Source organism: Chiloscyllium plagiosum, unplaced genomic scaffold, assembly GCF_037043375.1.
Source record: "Chiloscyllium plagiosum isolate Xiang-an unplaced genomic scaffold, Cpla_swu_hap1 HiC_scaffold_1, whole genome shotgun sequence".
NCBI lineage: Eukaryota > Metazoa > Chordata > Chondrichthyes > Orectolobiformes > Hemiscylliidae > Chiloscyllium > Chiloscyllium plagiosum.
In genome coordinates, this window is record NW_028270139.1 from 18,144,161 (window position 1) to 18,163,399 (window position 19,239).

Genomic DNA, 19,239 nt, shown 5'->3' on the forward strand with positions numbered 1-19,239 from the left:
CTAAAGGGATCTCCTGAGCAGTCCAGGCTCTCACACCATCACCTCAGGATGACAACGGTCTACTCAATGACACTGCTAGTTGCAGCATCGGACATTGTTAAAGCTGGTTGATCTGCGACTCTCCACTCCAATATAGTGCTCCAAAGATGGAAAGAATGGTTGATTGGTGCAAGATGAAAGCATCATAGCTGTTGCCAAAATAATGGAAATCCAATACCCAATGGCTTGTGCATGAACAGCATCTTGTAGGGGTGGAACCCTGCTCAGTTTCTCTCTACTGAGCTATGTCACACATCCATGGATGCTCCCTAAAGCATTAAGAATGTCACCCTTCTATAAAAGTCTGTTGTAGGAGAAACTATGAAGTCATCTCACCAGGCATGGAGAGCTTTGGTAATGTCCAAAGTGTCCTATTGAAAGGCACATTGAGAAGTATTGGCAATGACCTCTTCCACAAGGATCTTCTGGCATTGAAATTAAGTGACATTGATGACAAATAGGAATGCTTTCCTCACCTTGCTCCACGGCTATAGGTCCTGTTACAGGAAACAGCAGAATTTTGTGTCCACCTCCTTGTTAAAACATAGCCTTGACAGACACTTGTATTGGATAGGCAAAAGGGCTAAAATTGTTGATGACACTTTACAGAGCAGAAGCATTCTTAATGCTTAAGGGAGCACCCACGTGGCTCTGAATAGGTCCTGGGAACATTCCTGTAAGTGCAAGAGGTGGCTTGTTTCTCTGTACTTGCAGGCAGCTTGTTTTTCTGTACCTTGCTGTTTATTACTCTGTACAAAAGAGAGAGAAGTCTGTTCCAAGTCATTGGACTTCAATTCGAACCAGGATCGCAAACGGTGCCAAGAACAATGTCAGCCTCCAGACCAGCCGCCAACCAAGGAGACCCTGACAGACAGAAGGGCCTGAGGCCTATTGTTGACTTCCTTCTTTTTCATTCTTTTTATTTACTGAATAAATGTTCCTTTCTTTTTCAGCTTTTGTTATGACTCAATAAACTTGCATATTTAAGTAAATTGCTGTTGTCGAGCCTTCTCTTAACTACATTTAACCGAATCCAAAAAGTACCGCTTGGATATACCCTGTGATCCAAGACACTCAGCTGTTCGTTGAGGTGTAAGTAGGAGGAATTTTCCCTGCAGACCATAAGTGCATAATGTTCTAAATAAACATCCTGTGCAGCTTCCCTCTCTGAACAGCTTCCACTGCCTGCTGTCTCTGAGTTATTTCCATGTACTGCTCTAGCCAAAATGAACTGTAACTATAAACTGCATGACTGGGAGCATTGATAAAAGTCAGGCAAGACAGGGAATTTGTTGCAGACTTCAGTTCTGCTGGACCTCTATCACTTTAGTTTACAGTTAAAACTTCCAGTGGACTAAGACGCAGGCACATGAGGTGATTATCATTACTAAAGCTTTTCCAGCAAAAATTGCCAAAAATGAACTCTTCTGAAAATGAACACCATCAAGAAACCTCCCACAGCACTATTACCACACTGACCCAGTACTGCAATGCAAGGAAGAGCAAGATACTCCCAGCTTCCTGGGAGACCACAGAAGTAACCTAGCTCTAGCATTTAAGGCAGGGTCAACACTGAACCAGGTTGGCAATAGTGCAGCAAGACTTCAGGCCTTATCTTATCAGCTACATTATAAGGATCACCATTAAATTAAAACTAGACAAATATAACAAACGTTTGTCACACTGGAAACACTTGAACAACAAGATCAGATTAGTCACTTCCTCCTCCAATCTTAATAATAGAAGTAGAAAACTCCGAATATGGAATGAATATTCAAACGAATCATTAATGTATCCTGGTCTAATACTGAAATACACAGAATTTTTTGATTGGCTGAAGGTGGCACTATGTTAGTGTATCACTGCAGCAGTCTGAAATGGCTAAGTTCATGTGTTGCTTAAATACCTGAGACCTTACCTTTCCAGGGAAATCGGAGGGAGACCGGGCATTTTTCAGAATCAAAGAGTGTGGTGCTGGAAAAGCACAGCAGGTCAGGCAGCATCTGAGGAGCAGGAGTCAACGTTTGGGCAAATGATGAAGGGCTTATGCTTGAAACATTGATTCTCCTGCTCCTCGGATGCAGCCTGACCTGCTATGCTTTTCCAGCACCACACTCTCGACTCTGATCTCCAGCATCTGCAGTCCTCACTTTCTTCATGTTCTCTGTGTTGCGAAGTTATTGTTTTATGTCCAATCATGAGCATGCACAAAACACAGTGGGCAATGATCTGATCAGAGTAGATATTATCCTGCAGGAGAGTTTTGAAGTGACTTATTCTGGCATCAGCTTGCACTGTGAGCAATTGGTTGGGGCCTGTTTATGGATTACTGATAAAGTTAATTAGAACCACTCTCAGCCCATTCACCTACTTCCCCATTCATCCACTCACCCATTTATTAATATTGCAAGTCTGGGTCTTTAAGCTTACCACAAGCCATCTATTACTGTCAAGAGGTATAAGGAGCAGGAGGAATAACCAGTGAGTGTAGGGATCTTATAGACAGTACAGACCCACTCATGGATCTCTCAACTATCTCACTGAGAAAAAGGACACTTTAGCCTGTCCCAAAAACTTACAACATTGTCCTGAGACTTCCCAGCAGCAGCAATGAAGAGCAGACTGTAGCTGTGCACAAACATTCTCGCAAAGAGACATAGCAGCACATTTCTTCCAGGAGTTTTTGATTCAGGCTTTCAGTACAGCCTTCCCTGAGGAACACTGTCACAGTAGAGTAGAGTCAGGGGAACAGATCAAACAAGTCCTTCTTACAGCACTGGCTGTCATATTGTAACTCTAAAAGTTACAATATGACAGCCATTGAATGTCAATGAGTGGGTGAGTGAATAAGGGAGTGTGTGAATGGCCAGGTAATTTGGTGAGTGACAGCGTGATAGAGATAGATGGGTAAGTAAGTAAGAATGGGTATTTGAGTGAGGAGGGTCGGTGTGTTGATGGGCAGTAGAGTGGTTGGGGTGGTTAGTTGTGTAGATAGGTGAGTGGGTGAGGTGGGTAAATTAGTCCGTGTGAGAGTAGGTAGGTAGATAAGTGCATGGGGAGATGTATAGTGGGGCTATTAATCAAGTTGGGTCAATTAGACCACGGTGGTGGGGCAGTTGGGTCAAGGGTCTGCAGCTCAGGTCAGTGAACCTGGGGCTAATGATTGGATCTAGGGCTAATTGGCTGAATGGGGTGTACTCAGCTCAGTGGGTTAGGGGGTGTGGTGGTAAAGTAAGGTGAATGGGGGACAGATGAATTGGGCCAATGTGGGTCAGTTTAGATTGGGGCTATTTGAGTGGCTGAGGGAGGATAGATAAATAGTCAGGTACCTCACTTGGATCTTCAAAGTGGTGATTGGGAAGCACTTGTCCTTTGTAGGAAAAGTAACATGTCCAAACAGGGCACTATTTTTGAATTAGGTAGAACTATGGGAGAAAAAAATTCCCTTGTGTATTCTGCATGGTAACAGCTCAACCTATCAGAGTTGGCTCACCAAAACATTAGCACCATTTTCTTATGCAATATAAATTTTTACTTCCTTTGGAATTTGACAGTTCGCTCGATGAGAGCAAGTCAAAAAGCTTCGACAGTCCTTCTCTATTTTTCAGCCTGATTCAATGTCTGTACCATGAAGTATCTATTTCACCTGATACTTAACCATTAAACTCCCACCTTCAACAGTCAGCTTACACAGTTCAAAGAATGAGAGGTGATGTCACTGAAGTTTATAACATTCTTGTTGACATGCGAGCATCAATGTGGGTGTTTCTCCTGGCTTGTGATTTTAAAACCAAGGAACATAGTCTCAGGATAAGGAACAAGTCTTTTAAGACAGGATTGAAGAGGAGTTTCTTCACTCAGATCAGAGAATAGGATCCCTACAGCGCAGAAAGAGGCCATTTGACGCATTGAGTCTGCATCAATCCTCTGAAGAGTATCAAAACCTAGACCCATAACCCCACATTTCCCATGGCTAAGTCACCCAGCTTGCACATCCCTGGACACTACAGGAAATTTAGCATGGCCAATCCACCTAAGCTACACATCTTTGGAAATCGGAACACCCGGAGGAAACCCACACAGACACAGGGAGAACACGCAAACTCCACACAGTCACTCAAGGCTAGAATTGAACCTGGGTGCCTGGTGCTGTGAGCCACTGTTTCCCTGGACGTTCGTTTCTTCATTTGGGGAAACAGATCCATCCTGTCCCCTCCTTATTTTGTCCACCTTGATTAAGTCATCCCTCATCTTCCTCTGTCCTCGGCATATAAATCCCAACTGATCCTATCTTTCCTCATTTTCAAGCTCAGACAACATTCGTGTAAATCACCTGTGAACTCTCTCAAGAGCAAAATAATGTCCTTCCTGTAATATGTAACTAGAATTGTATACATAACTCAAGCAGTGGTCTAATCAATGTCTTACATTATTTGAGCATTGTATTCCTGCACTTGTATTCAATAGCTCACCCAGTGAAGGAAATCACCCCAGTGTTTTCTTTACCACCTTAGATACCTGTGCTGCCACCTTCAGAATCTATTGGCACGAACTCCAAGATCTGTCACTTCCTCTACCCCTACAATCCTCTCATTTATTAGTATTTTCTTGCTTTGTTTGCAAAATGGATGACATCAAATCTATTTCAAATTAATTTCATTTGTCAGTTCCCTGTCAACTCAACTAAACCCTTAATATCATCTGCACTTAACATCTATCCTCTTCACTATTAACTAGGTGGCCTTTTTTTATTGTGGTCTGCAAATTTCTTCATCTTATTCCCACATTTAAATCTTAACAATTGGTATAAATCACAAACAGTAAGGGGCCTAACACTGAGCCTTGCAGAACTCCACTAGTTTTCTGTTCACAAAGTCATCCTTAGATGATTACCATTTGTTTCCTGTCACTGAACTAATTTTGGATGCAACTTATCACAGACCCCTGTATCAAATGGCCTTTAATTTTTCTGATCGGCCTACCAATCAACCATTTGACAACCTTGTCAAATGCTTAATAAAATCCACATAAACTGTATCCCCTATACTAGCCTTATTAATCCCCTTTGTTATTTCCTCAAAAGAATTCAATTAGGTTCGTAAGATATAGTATTTCCTTTACACAACCATGTTGTCTATCCCTGATCAATCTGTGCTTTTCCAAGTGATAAGTGATCATATCTCTTTTTACTTTTTGTAATTTACTTTTGTAATATTACTTTTTGTAATTTTCCCACTGCAGAGGGGAAACTCAGCAGCCTATCCTTATCTGGCCGATCTCTCTCATACCTTTTTAAGCAATTGTGCAATGTTCACAGATCTTCAATTTTCTCACAGACCAAAAAATATAGAAGCAGAATGAGGCCACTCGCCCCATCGAGTCTGGTCCACCATTTGATAATGGCTGAAATGTTTCTCAAACTCATTCTCCTGCCTTCTCCCTATAACCTTCGATCCCCTTGCTAATCAACAATCTATCTATTTGTCTTAAAGACATTTAATGACATGACCTCCACAGCCCTCTGTGGCAATGAATTCCACAGATTCACTATCCTCTGGATGAAGAAATTCCTTATCATCTCAGTTCTAAAGGGTTGTCTCTTCACTTTGAGGCTATGTCCTTGCGTACTAGTCTCTCCTACTAGTAGAAACATCTCCACATCTACTCTGTGAGATCCTCCATCATCCTTCTAAACTCCATTGAGTGCAGATCCAGAGTCCTCAACTGATCCTCATATGACAAGCTCTTCATACCTAGGATCATTCTTATAAACCTCCTGTAGAACCCTCCATGGCCAGCATATTCATCTTTATATGCAGAACCCAAAACTACTCACAATATTCCAAATGTGATCCGACCAGAGCCTCATAGAGTCTCAGCAGTAGATCCCTTCTCTTGTATTCTCTCGAAATAAATGCTAAAATTGCTTTCATCTTCCTAACTGGCAACTGAATCTGCAAGAGAATACTGAACCTAAATTCCTAAAAACATTTTGTGCTACATTTAGAAAGTAGTCTATGCCTCTATTCCTCCTATCAAAGTGCATAATCTCACACTTTCCCATATTGTACTCCATCTGCCACTTCTTTCCCCACTCTCCTAGCCTCTCTAAGTCCATCTGCAGCTTCACCACCTCTTCAACACGACCTGTCTCTCAACCTACCTGTCTCTCCACCTACCATCTGCAAACTTAGCAACAATGCCCTCAGCTCTTCCTCCAGATTGTTCATGTATAACATGAATAATTATGCAACAAAACAATGACCCCTGTGAACTCCAGTAGTCACTTGGTGCCACCTGAAAAAGACCCCTTCATTCCCAGTCTCTGTTTTCTGCCAGCCAGCCAATCTTCCACCCATGCCAGTACCTTGTCCCTATCATCATGGCTATTAGCTTATTTAGATTAGATTAGATTAGATTACTTACAGTGTGGAAACAGGCCCTTCGGCCCAACAAGTCCACACTGCCCCGCCGAAGCGCAACCCACCCATACCCCTTACCTAACACTACGGGCAATTTAGCATGGCCAATTCACCTGGCCTGCACATCTTTGGAATGTGGGGGGAAACCGGAGCACCCGGAGGAAACCCACGCAGACACGGGGAGAATGTGCAAACTCCACACAGTCAGTCGCCTTAGGCGGGAATTGAACCCGGGTCTCTGGCGCTGTGAGGCAGCAGCTACCTGTGTGGCACCTTGTCAAAGACCTTCTAGAAATCAAAACAAATTACTTCTACTGGCTCTCCTTTGTCTAACCTGCTTGTTACCTCCTCAAAGAATTCTGACAGATATGTCAGACATGACCTCCCCTAGATGAAGCCATGCTGACTCAGCCTTATTTTAACATGCTCTTTCTCCAAAGTGGTAGCCACTACACTCATCTCTGCAACTGACTCTCTTGAAGTGCTTGTATATTACTGGTAGCTCATCTTGTATCGAGAGAGGATTAGAAAGTTGTCCTCAAAGCATCTGCTACTTTCTCCCTGCCTTCCTTTAATGGCCTAGGATTCAACTCATTCAGCACTGGTGATTTATCCACCTTCAAGAAGGTCAGTGCTTCCAGTACTTTATGCATAATTTACCCTTCTCTTCTTTGATTAGGATGTCTATGCCATCCCTTTCTTTGTGAAGGGAGACAGAAAATACTCATGAAGAATGCTGCTCACATCTTTTGTATCTACGTATTAGATTAGATTAGATTAGCTTCCCTACAGTGTGGAAACAGGCCCTTCAGCCCAACCCGACCCTCCAAAGAGTAACCCACCCAGACCCATTTCCCTCTGACTAATGCATCTAGCACTATGGACAATTTACTCAGAGAAACTGAGGACTGCAGATGCTGGAGATCAGAGCTTAAAAATGTGTTGCTGGAAAAGCGCAGCAGGTCAGGCAGCATCAAAGGAACAGGAGAATCGACGTTTCGGGCATAAGCCCTTCTTCAGGAATTTATGGACAATTTAACATGGCCAATTCACTTAACCGGCACATCTATGGGAGGGAACTGGAGCACCCGGAGGAAACCCACGCAGACACAGGGAGAACGTGCAAACTCCACACAGTCAGTCGCCTGAGGTGGGAATTGAACCTGGGACCGTGAGGCAGGAGTGCTAACCACTGAGCCACCGTGCCACCCTATAAGTTGCTATGTGCATCATTGGTATTAACGTGTACTGTGACCTCTAGTCATTCACCCTTACACATATAACACTGCCCTGCAGCCATTCCAAAACATCCTCTATCCTGGCACCAAGGAGGCAGGGTATTGAGTTGGAGTCATGTCAACAGAATCACCAGCTCGATGCCCTGAATATGGAATCCCCTATCACTATTGCTCTTCTTCCTCCCCGTTTTACAGGTGAGCTCCCTGTTGTGCCACCAGTTTAGTTCTAGCTGCTGTCTCTTGGGGAACCTTCACCCTCACCAGTGTCTAAAATGGAACAGCGAGTAGTAAGCACAATTAACTCAGGGGACTCCTACACTCTATAGCTGGCTTTCTTAGACAGCCCGGAGGCCACTCATTCACTTACTGCCTGAATTTAGGGTACAGAACCATCGAAAACTGAGGTATAGATATTAACACAAAATGATGAAAAGACACGAAAGAGATAGCAGGCTATGTAACCAAAAATTTGGTCAAGAAACTGAATATGGGGACAGCACGGTGGCCCAGTGGTTAGCACTGCTGCCTAACAGCACCAGGGTCCTGGGTTTGATTCCCGCCTGTCTCTGTGGAGTTTGCACATTCTTCCTGTGTCTGCGTGGGTTAACTCCGGTTTCCTTCCACAATCCAAAGTTGTGCAGATCAGGTGAATTGGCCGTGCTAAATTGCCCACAGTGTTAGGTGCATTAGTCAGGGGTAAACATAGGGTAGGGGAGTGGGTTTCTCTTCAGAGGGGCGGTGTGGACTTGTTGGGCCGAAGGGATTGTTTCCACACTGTAGAGAATCTAATCTATAAGACAATCTTAAAGGAGGAAATCACCATCGCTTCATAAAACAGTGCTTGTTAAAGTTTAATGAAAACATCCGTATTTATATCAGACTTTTATTGTTGGATTCTGATTCATTGCTGCTTACAATTTGAGACATAATCCCTGTAATGAGTGTTATCACCAAATGTATCAAAATGATATAAACCAGATTACTAACATGATTTTTCTATTTATAATTGCTGTAAGGTTTTTGGATTCATCTCTTCTGCCTTCCCAAAGGGTTCATATGGCTTTAATAACATTCTGTTTTTTCACCAACTGTATCCTTGATTTTCTGTTCAATGAGGTCTCAGAGGAGGGAGCAGCCATGTTGCTGGAAAATATTGATAGGGAAAGTGAGACTGATAACAAATCTCCTGTGAAAAGCAAATGTTGACAACAAAAAATAGACCAGCAAATGAAAGCAGCAATATATAAGCAATCAAAGCCATGCAGGGATGTAATCCAGGCTGCAGAATAATTAGAAAAGAGATTATAAATTTGACAGCAATGGAACATATGCTTGATTGAACAGCTGAGGAATCTACTGTTTATGGCAATTCACCACATAAGACCTGTGATGTACCCTCATGATATCAATGATGCAATTAAATTCATTGGCAATTCTCATAATTTATGTCAACTGTGGAATTTATTCTGTCAGCGATGCATCACTAAAAATTACCATTTGGGAATTTAGATCGGGGGAGGTGCTATACCTTCTGTCACCATGGTTAGGGGCTGCAGAGTAGAGATATCCCCACATAATCAACATTGCTGTCTTCTGTTTGCTGAGCGGGAGGCAGATGCCATCCTATTTTGAAATCAAGGTTTCCGATGAGATGACAATCATATTAATAAGTCAGCAGGAATTTTCTTGGGAGTTCTTGGGGTGGCACAGTGGCTCAGTGGTTAGCACTGTTGCCTCACAACACCAGGGTCCTAGGTTCGATTTCAGCCTTTGGTGACTGTCTGTTTGGAGTTTGCACATTCTCCCCGTGTCTGCGTGGGTTTCTTCCGGGTACTCCCACAGTCCAAAGATGTGCAGGTCAGGTGAATTGGCCATGCTAAATTGCCCATAGTGTTAGGTGCATGAGTCGGTGAGAAATGGGTCTGGGTGGGTTACTCTTCAGAGGGTCGGTGTGGACTTGTTGGGCCGAAGGGCCTGTTTCCACACTGTAGGGAATCTAATCTAATCTAATCTTCTCCCAACCAGTCACCAAGACATCAGTGGATGTCCTACAGGAATCCAAAATGGAGCTTGTCAGCAACAGTTATGTCAGCTGATCATCCACGTGTAGAATCCTCCCTAACACCTCAGACTACCTGCAGATGATGAGTCACAGGAGTTTTCTCAGTAACATTCAGCTAACCTGCACATCTTGCAGGTTAGCTGAATGTGGAAGGAACCTGGAGCACCCAGAGGAAACCCATGCAGACACGGGGAGATTGTGCACACGCTGCTGGATGCTGGAATCAAACCTGGGTCCCTGGCACTGTGAGGCAGCAGTGCTAACCACTGAGCCAGCAAGTAGGAGGTGAGCAGCTAAATTTCAGGTGCTGGATGACCGTCCAGCTATAATGGGTGGAAGAATTGGGTGAACACTGGAGGAGAAGGGAGCCATAGGGTTATGGTACATTGTTAAAGAGCAGAGTTTAGGATGATTGTATGAGATGATTATATATTAGGTCTCAGGGAAAGAAAGAAATCCAATGAAAGTGACACTGAGCCAATTTCTGGTAAGATTCAGCCTTGTGATTTCAGGGCCAGATTATAGCATGAAGGACAGCAAAACACTTAGTTATTAAATATGAAACTGTCCTTAACTAACAAAAATGATAAATGTATTGCGTTGAAATTCAACATTAGATATTGGCAAAACAACCAGTCTTCATTTTATTTACTGAAAATGTTAATTCAATGATAAATTATTTCATGAGAGCTTAGTGGTTAGCACTGCTGCCTCACGTGTCAGTGACCTGGGTTCAATTCCAACTGTATGTTCTACTTGTTTCTGCTGGGTGCTCCCACAAGTCTATCTACAACTCTTTTGTATCTATCTGGGGTAATATTTTATCTTTGGAAAAAGTAATGTGTTGTGTTGTGTTGTGTGTTACAGTGAATGTGCAGTATATCTTTAAGGGACCTGCTCATGATATCATCACCATATCAAAACATGTGAACTGAGGCTATATAAAGCTCTCAGACACCAGCTTACCTCAAGTCAATTGAAGCATGATGAAACCTGAGGCGGGTTCAATTCCCGCCTCAGGCGACTGACTGTGTGGAGTTTGCACGTTCTCCCTGTGTCTGCGTGGGTTTCCTCCGGGTGCTCCGGTTTCCTCCCACAGTCCAAAGATGTGCAGGTCAGGTGAATTGGCCATGCTAAATTGCCCGTAGTGTTAGGTAAGGGGTAAATGTAGGGGTATGGGTGGGTTGCGCTTCGGCGGGTCGGTGTGGACTTGTTGGGCCGAAGGGCCTGTTTCCACACTGTAAGTAATCTAATCTAATCTAATCTATTTAACCAAATTAATCTTAGCCCAGATGTGGAATATATGAATGTAATACTTGTATCTATTTGTAAACTGTAAATATGGTTGAATTTTTGTTGAATATTGGTTGAATACTGAGTTATCCCATGTCCTAGTTTTGGATGCTATGAGGGATGATATAATGGTTGCCATATCAAGAAAAGATATCCTGCTGGAGACAGAACACACATCAGCTATTGATTATCTGATGTGATGCTCAATGGTGGTAAGGTCATTCGATCATAAGGGAGACTTTGTAATCACATACAATGCAAATCTCACCCAATAGCCATATGTACTGGCCAGTACAGGTTATTGGAGAATACTGAAGAGCAGGATTCCTCACCTTGACCAGACCAGGTCCACTGGGACCAACTTTAATGACCCTATTAGCTTACATTAGCTAACTCAAACTAAGGTCTTAACATCTTCCTCATCTCATGACTCAGCTTCACACAGAATAAACTCACTGAGGCATTGGTGAAGTCTTTATATTTACTCTATCAATATTCATCCCACGTCTGCTCACGTATATTTTAAAATTCATTTATAAAACCGAAATTTATGTTGCACTCCTGACATCTACTGGCAATATTTGGAATATTACAGCTCCCATTGACCTTATCAGTCAAAATATTCATGAAAAGGTACATTACCAAATGCAATTACACAGTAATAATAAATTCATAGTATGATAATTTGATTAATCCAAGACACCATCGTTTCATGTCCATTCCTGAGGTGCCTGGATCAGCTGTGAAAGAAATATAAATTGTGATTGATATTTGAAGGGTATTCTTTTATATTATTTACCAAGCTTGCTACTCCTGTGATACCCTGCTGTTCTTGTGTCTGATTTTAGCCTACTTGCTGGTGAATTCTCCTGTGCCAACTTGTTAGTTGCCTATCTGTTCTTACACTCCTACCACACACAACCCCACCATCTCAGTTTGTGCTCCTCAGTTACATTTGGGGCTTGTGTTTTCACTTTTCAAGGAATCTGGCTGTTTGTTGTCAGCTCTGCCTTCACTCTGCACCCACCGGTCCACTTTCATCCCCACCTTGATCTTTTTGTTTTGGGTTCTGCCTTATTACAGACTATTACTCATTCAGTGGGCGGCACGGTGGCACAGTGGTTAGCACTGCTGCCTCACAGCGCCAGAGACCCGGGTTCAATTCCCGACTCAGGCGACTGACTGTGTGGAGTTTGCACATTCTCCCCGTGTCTGCGTGGGTTTCCTCCGGGTGCTCCGGTTTCCTCCCACAGTCACAAAGATGTGCAGGTTAGGTGAATTGGCCATGCTAAGTTGCCCGTAGTGTAAGATAAAAAGGGGTACATGTAGGGGTATGGGTGGGTTGCGCTTCGGCGGGTCAGTGTGGACTTATTGGGCTGAAGGGCCTGTTTCCACACTGTAAGTAATCTAATCAGTTCATACACTTGAAACTCAAATTCCTCCTGCATTTCCACCAAACATGCCTTCCTGCCTTCAGCAGAAGGGCAGTTAGCTGGATGGCTGGTAAGTGATACAGGGTGACACCAACAGTGTGGGTTCAATTCCTACACGGGCTGAGGTTACCACAAGGTCTCCTTCTCAACCTCTACATTTGCCTGAGATGTGGTGATCCTCAGGATAAACTACCATCAGTTGTCTCTGTCTGATAAAACTGTGGCAGCTTTACCTCTAGTTGGTGCAGAGTGGGCAACATAATAAAATATTATAAATTAATGACAACAATTGTCAATGAGCAAAAGCTGTTACCGATGTAACTGAAAAATCCATGCTCCAGATCTAATCTGCCTTAAGGGAAATAAAATATATGTATTTCACTTTATTTTTCTTCTCTCTCCTTCTGAAAGATTATTCTTGTGTAGCCTTCGAGTTGAACCACGAACACCTCGAAGTCAACGTCCAGGAGGTCACTTCCATGCTGGAATGAGAAGTTTACCTGAGCTGATCTTCTCCTCATTTCAGACAGCCCAGAAAAGACTGAGAAGTCCTTCCCTCTGGCAATGTACAAATTTTTGTCAAAAAGTGAATGAGTAACTCAGACCTCCTATTTTGTTATCCCCGCTAATCCAGACCAGCCTGCTTTCAGTCGTTTTGATTGCTCTGAACCAAAACGCTCATAGTAAGACTGAAAATGTAGTACAGGCACAAAGTATAACATCTAAACTAATAACAATCACACACCTATCCTTAATTTTATCCACATGCACACAAACAGATTTAGTGTGGAGTGCAAATGAATGACTTATATTTGACTAGATATAAAAATAGATCAATACTAACAAATGGGAATTGAAGCATCATCCTGATAACATGGTGATAAAGGCGTCAATGTAACTATGAAGTAATGCTTGAATGTATCCATAATTCACTACCTTATTAGACATTTTATCAGTGCCACTTCTGAAGTGTTATTTTTTATTTCCTTTCACTTTGAAAATGCTTTACTTATAGCTCACAATGATATTGCTTTCTCAGTCAGTGAATTGATGCAAAGGCCATTTCTGTGATTAATTTCACTATGAATGCTGTGCTGTCACACTACATACTATAAATGACAACATACAGCCTTCAGAAAAGACATTTTAATTGCATGTGTTTTGGCTTAAATTTGATCATTAGGCTTTGCCTTTGGGCCACATTTTACATTATATTATACTTCTGCAGGTGATTGATATCCTTAAAAGAAAGCCAGCAGTCTCTGGTTTTTGTTACTACAGTTAAATGCTTCCACCGATGGCAGAATGGAAACACCAGGCGTGTTGCCATTGAAAGCAGATTTTAAGAGAGAGTCTTAAAAGCAGGGCCATCAAAACATTTGCTCAGTGAATGCAATTCTGTTCTTTTTCAGTTGACAACAAAATAGTCACAATGTAGCAACGGCTGGAGGAATAGAATGCAAGCCTTCGACCAAATCCTTCAAATGGGTTTCACCTTTGTGTAGGTGTTCTGCTTGTAAAACGGTCAGAGTTAATTGCACAGGGGCACGGCACAGAATGAGGTAGGTTGGCCTATCAGAGTGATACCAGCTCTTGAAAATGGCTGCCTAATTAATCTGGAGTGTAGACAGGCATCCAGAGAAACGTCCATTAGCATCAGAGAGTATTTGGGGAACTGGAGTGAGGAGCGATAGTGTGTGTAAGGAAGCAGAGGGCATTTGGAAATAGGTCAGGGGTAAGGAGCAGGTTAGGGAAGAGATTGTGGAGAACATAGCCACGAAAATGCTTACTGCCTGAATCCACCAAATCCTTGATAAGGCTGCTGGGTTCATCACCTCTCTTCTATTTTTAATATTCAAATTCATCCCAATGCCTCTATTTATGACCTTTTTAAAAAGCCTTTTCAGCTTGTTTCACCACTTTCAAAATAAATATTTGATTGATCATATCACCTTCAAAACTTATTCACACCTATCAAAAGTAGCTCATCTCATAGATATCATTACCCATACTTTAGTGGAGCAATCTCTCTCTCTCTCTCTCTGCGGAGATAATGACTCTATTAGCAGTATCTCCTCTACTTTCCCTCCAGGCAACATGAGATTTGCTAATGTTGTATGAATTAGGAACGTGCTCATTTTCAGTGGTGGTTAAAGTGCCTTAAATCACAAAAAGAGTAAATATGGAGTAATTCTGGAAATTGGGGTCAATTTTAATCCAATCCCACTGGTTGAGAAACTGATGACATTGAGAAACACTCCATAAGAGCTTATTCACTTTCAGAGTTAATGTTGGTTGATACAGAATTAGCACAGGATCTCCTGTGTCATTTTACGTTCAATCCCAAATACACCGAGACCAGGAGCAGACATGATGGGCTGAAAGGCCTCTTTTGCACTGCATCAGTCGGTGACTGGGTGATCAGGCACCGAAACTGAAGGTCACCCCAACCAAGTCTTCAAACAATTTTGCTCTCATGATCACCAGCTACTGGTTCTAAACCAAACGTTACAGAGATGAAAATATCTGCTAGAGATACCATAATCATCCAATAAAAGTGGATTAGAGCTTTCTGCAGTCTCTCTTGGTGAGTAAGGTCATTACTAGGGAAGCTGCCTTCAGGGTAAGAGGCAATACTTCACTGGAAACTGAAACATCCTCCAATCAGACTCTGGGTTCAGAACTGCATGCATCTTAACGACTCAGGCATTCAACTGGGACAAGCTGAAGGAGCAACTGGATGGCACCTTGAAAGGTGTCACATCATAAAAATTTGCCCCTGAGATGTGGGAGCCACAGGCTAGGGCAGCATTTATTGGCTAAGTCTACTTACCCAGGACAGGGTGGTGGTGAGCTGCCTTTTTAAACTGCAGCAGTCCATGGCTGTAACTACACCCACAGCACTATTAGGGAGGGAGTTCCATAATTTTCTACCAATCACCTGAAAGAACAGCAATATAGTTCCAAGTCAGGATGGGGTGGCTGGATGGGAATCTTGCAGCTGATAGTATTTCTGTGCAGTTTCCACCCACTGATTTCTTCTGAGTGGTAGAGACAGCATGTTTGGAAATTGCTGTGAGGGCAATGATGCGCTTTGATGTTCCTGGCAGCCCCAGAGTTGTTCAGACGTGGTGGGACTGAGGGCACGTGAGATCAGCCATGTGACAAAATGCCAATCCTTACCCTCAAGCAGAAAGCCTCTGAAAATGTGGTCGGACACATCAAATAATAAAATATTGCCATTGAATGAAGATGTCATGCCAGTTGCTGTTTAACCTGGTAAGGACTTGTTTCACCTACCTTTTAACAGTGATCACATAGATGTTAAACAATGATGCAATGGAAGATCTCCCTATTAAAGAATATTCTGATCCCTCTTTTGGCAAAATGGTAGCTACAGGAGTGCCATCCGTTGTGTCGGAGACATTAAGAAAGTTGACCACTGCTGCATATCTCAGATAGCTCTTATTCTGGCTGGTGGTAATTATTAGGAGGTAATTGATCTGCTTAGATAAGGGAGGATTGGTTATCGGTTCTGCAGATTCAGATATATCAGCAATGTTTCTTATAGCTGCTGGTAATGAGAAATACAAGGGTGACAGTGATGCTCCCAGTCAAGACCGGCAGAATAGTCAAGCTGATCTAATCTGAGCCAGAATGGTGATGAGCTCGGAGATCATGTCCCTACCTCTGAGCCAGGAAACCTAGGTTCAAATCCTACCTGCTCCAGTTGTGTGTAATAACCTTTCTGTACAGGTTGATTAAAAAAATCTCTAAAATAGGCCTGCTCAAGTGGATGTGAAAGATACAGATGTAATAACCTTACCTCGAGGCCAAAAGGTCTGAATTCAAGTCCCACTGGCCCCAGAGGATTGTCATGCCATGTACAAACATGTTGATTAGAAACAATTTAAAAGATCAGAGCTAAAATACTGAAAAGGTCTGTGGTGCAGTGGTAGTGTTTCTCCTTCTGGGCCAGGAGGCCTAGGCTTATAACCCATCAGCTCCAGAGGTGAATAATAAAACAGGTCGATTAGAAAGTATCTCCAAGTGGAAATAGCTTGATGGTCTGTTTTGTCCTTGTTGGCATGGTATGCAGTTTGGTTAATTGGAAAGCAGAGATGATTCTGTGGTGGTGGGTAATAGGTGTAAAGTACCACAGAATATCTGGCAGCGGGAAAACTGCCATTTTGGTTGTGTGAGATGACACTTCCAAGCTGAGTCTCAGGGGCTCCTGTGGTGATGTAGTGGTGTTCCTACTTTGGAGTTCGGAGGCTGGGGTTCAAGTCAAACCTACTCCAGAGGTGGGTGGTAACATCTCTGAACAGGTTGCTTGTAAATATCTCCAATCCACAGTAGTACTGGGCTCTTGAGGCACCATGGTAGTGTCTGTATCTCTGAGTCAGGAGGTGAGGGCTCAAGTTCCACTTGCACCAGAGCTGTATAAAAGACAGGTTGTTTAGAAAATATCTCCAAGGCAAAATGATGGTGGTAGGTCTAGAACAATGCAGTAAATCAATTTTTTTGTGATTTTAACCACTTCTGATGCCCCGGTTGGGCAGGTTAAGTAAAATCAAGAGGCAATATGACTTCTTTAAGCTGTTTATTTTAAGATAATATACACACAAAGAAAACCCATTCCAAAAAATGTAATCATAGAGTCATAGAGATGTACAGCACGGAAACAGATCCTTTGGTCCAACCTGTCTATGCCGACCAGGTATCCCAACCCAATCTAGTCCCACCTGCCAGCATCCGGCCCATATCCCCCCAAACCCTTCCTATTCATATACCCATCCAGATGCCTTTTAAATATTGCAATTGTATCAGCCTCCACCACTTCCTCTGGCAGCTCATTCCATACACGTACCACCCTGTGTGTGAAAAAGTTGCCCCGTAGATCTCTTTTATATCTTTCCCTCTCACCCTAAAGCTATGCCTAGCTCTGGACTCCCTGACCCCAGGGAAATGAATTTGCCTATTTACCTTCTGCATGCACCTCATTATTTTATAAACCTCTATAAGGTCACCCCTCAGATGCCTGTGTTTTGTTTTCATTAATTTCTAAAGTATTTCCAAACGATCACTGTGTGATTCCAATGTGAACATATCTAAAAGGAGGAAAAAAAAACACGACCAGTGCAATCTTCCCAGACATTGAATAATATGGGCTGGGGAAGAGAAATTTGGGAGAATCATGTGAGGATTTGAGTGAGGTTTTTCTCACAGTTAGAAGTAACAAGCCTCACTTTCCAACTACAAGACGAGATTCTCGCTGGTGAGCAGTGGGAGGTCTATTATCATGGATTATCACTCATTGTCACCCAATCTCACTTTATTAACATTCACTCTCTTATTCTATCACCCATCAAATGGAAACTCGATGCCAAGAATGCTTAATATGGAAGTCCGAGTGGATACCTGGTGACTCCTTCTCACGGTTTGATCCCAAACCTCCAGCTTGGACACCAGGCACCAACATCACAAGGCACAGTCCATGGGCAAGGCCACAAGTACCTCAAATTAATGAACACTGGCATCTGATACATTTCAGCTTCTCTGCGCCATCATGGCACAGCTCCGAGCACTTCTACACTTTAGAACGGACTTGCACCTCTCATTGTAATGCTGCTGTGAGGACATTTTTCACGCAGGGAGGGCACCCAGCTCATAAATTGGACCAGACTCTGGTCTGCACACGTACTCTCTTAGCATCCTCCCATTAACTGTCCTGCCTTACATTGTCTTGCTTTTTAGCTCCTTACTCTCTGTCAGAGCTAACCTGTGCACAGTATTTCTTTGGTGTCTTATCTTTGAGCTGACACACATAGTTAGGGAGCTCCTCATGAATGTCATCAGTCAAGGGAATGGACAAGTGCTTTATGGCATCATGATACATCAATCCCTCACCTGTATTACATGCCATCAACATATTCACCAACCCCACTGCTAGTGCTGCAGTGAACAGTCATGTCTCAAATTCTAAGGTGAATCTTCCTTAGTCATAGAGTCATAGAGTAATGGAGATGTACAGCACAGAAACAGACCCTTCAGTCCAACTCATCCATGCTGACCAGATATCCTAACCTATTCTATCCTACTTGCCAGCACTTGGCCCATATCCCTCTAAACCCTTCCTATTCATATACCCATCCAGATACCTTTTAAATGCTGTAATTGTACCAACCTCCACCAATTCCTCTGACAGCTCATTTCAAACAAGCACCATCCTCTGTGTGAAAAAGTTATTCTTAAGTTCCTTTTATATCTTTCCCCTCTCACCCTAAACCTATGCCCTCTAGTTCTGGACTACCCGACTCCAGGGGTAGACTTTGCCTATTTATCCTATCCATGCCCCTCATGATTTGAAAACCTCGAAGGTCAACCCTCAGCCTCCGATGCTCCAGAGAAAACAGCCCCAGCCTATTCAACCTCTCCCTATAGCTCAAATCTTCCAAACCAACATCTTTGTAAATCTTTTCTGAACCCTTGCAAATTTCACAACAACCTTCTGATAGGAAGAGACCAGAATTGCACGCAATATTCCAACAGTGGCTTAACCAATGCCCTGTACAGCCACAACATGACCTCCCAACTTCTGTACTCAATATTCTGACCAATAAAGGAAAGCATACCAAACGCCGCCTTCACTATCTTACCTACCTGCAACTCCACTTTCAAGGAGCTACGAACCTGCACTCCAAGGTCTCTTTGTTCAGGAACACTCCCTAGCACCTTACCATTAAGTGTAT